This window comes from Nymphalis io, chromosome 13, assembly GCF_905147045.1.
Source record: "Nymphalis io chromosome 13, ilAglIoxx1.1, whole genome shotgun sequence".
In the NCBI taxonomy this organism is placed as follows: domain Eukaryota; kingdom Metazoa; phylum Arthropoda; class Insecta; order Lepidoptera; family Nymphalidae; genus Nymphalis; species Nymphalis io.
Window position 1 is genome coordinate 11,888,998 of NC_065900.1, and position 1,972 is coordinate 11,890,969.

Below are 1,972 nucleotides of genomic sequence, written 5' to 3' on the forward strand. Positions count from 1 at the left end.
AGATCAAGTTCTTTAATATGTTACAAAGCTTTACATTTTGCGATAACAGTTTGCATCGAATATTGTAACGAACAATATCTCTTAGCGTCGTGATAATGGGCAGGCGACAATTAATGCACCTCAACATCATTAATTAAATCGCAAATAATAATCAAAATCTTTAATAAATAGCACGAAATCAGCGAGTGGGCGAGATCGAACCTGTCCGTAACAACAAATTGCAAAAATAAAAATCGTCGCCAATTTGAAACAGTAATTATAACACAATAAAAAATTCAGCGTAAAAAGCACACAGAGAACGATTGTTTTTTTTCATTACCATCAATGTCATTTTTAACATTTTGGCAAAGCTACTGTATTTTACCAAATTTACTATCTAGACTAATATTATATATATATATATATATATATATACTATCTAGACTAATATTATATATATATATATATATAATACTTGAATACGTTAAAATAAATAAGGAATTTAATTATTATAGAACGAGATTAAAATTAACTTTCCAATTAACGGTCAAGAAGATGCCGTGTCGTTTGGTAACGAAACGAAAAATGCTTTGGTTGTATGTCATAATCTCATATAATATAACATATTTATTTATAATATATTTAAATAATACTTGTGTTTAATTACTATGCATCCCGTAAATGACTATGACGCATGTACACGTGTACGGTAAGCGCGTCAAGTTAATTCCTTGCGCGCACGTGCAGTTGTGGAATGATCTTCCTCCAGGTGAAGGAGCGTTGTAATTTCCATAAAAACATGTTATATTGTTTATCCATTTATAATCAATCAGCTGGTGGTAAAATGAGATCCAAGTCTTCTCAATAGGAAACGTCTTTATCCAGCATTGAGACATTTACAGACTATCTAATATAACTACTAAAAATGTTAAAAAATACAACAATTTTCATAAGTGTATCGTGTTCGAACAAGATTATTTACAATTATTTAAACATATTACATACGTATTACGTGATTAAAAAGTTATTAAGCTCATCTGGGTAGGTACCACCCACTCATGTCAGAGCGTCACGGTAGCATGCCAAAGCGATCTAGTGGCGCTCCTCGTTATCGTGGGTATTCCGATGTTCGGAGCGCATTCGGCGGCTTGGACACCGGCGAGCCCCACATACGACATCTTAGTTTTGCCCACGGTTAGTGGCGCATTGGCGATGTGAGGGATGGTTTATATTTCTTACAATGCTTATATTTCTTACAATGTTTATATTTCTTACAACGTCTATGGGCGTTGGTGATCACTTACGATCAGGTGGCCCATATGCTCGTCCACCTACCTATTCTATAAATTAAAAAAAAATTAAGTGGTGATCAGCTAAATAATGCTATTATTCTTTCAAATGTAATATCAATAATGACTTCAAGATATAAACAGTATTATATAGACGAGATGGCCTAGTAATACGAGATGGCCTAGTGGTTAGAACGCGTGAATCTTAACCGATGATCGTGGGTTCAAACCCGGGCAAGCACCACTGAATTTTCATGTGCTTAAATTGTGTTTATAATTCATCTCGTGCTTGACGGTGAAGGAAAACATCGTGAGGAAACCTGCATCTGTCTAATTTCATTGAAATTCTGCCACATGTGTATTCTATAAACCCGCATTGGAGCAGCGTGGTGAAATAAGCTCCAAACCTTCTCCTTAAAAGGGGAGGGGCCTTAGCCTAGCAGTGGGACATTAACAGGCTGTTACTGTACTGTATTATCTGGTCACCCGCTAAACATCGTTTATATGTAAAGCTGTAATTTTCTTGATTTAAGATTACCGAGGAAGCTTATCGAGACGACCTGTCGATCTATGATTGACTCACTCCCACGGCTTCTTATCACAAACATACACTAAATATTATTTAATTACAAGCAGTAAACTTTACATATAATAAGAGTAGCCGGCTTACACGAATCAGTTGCCGCTGTGTTTTCTCCGTATGC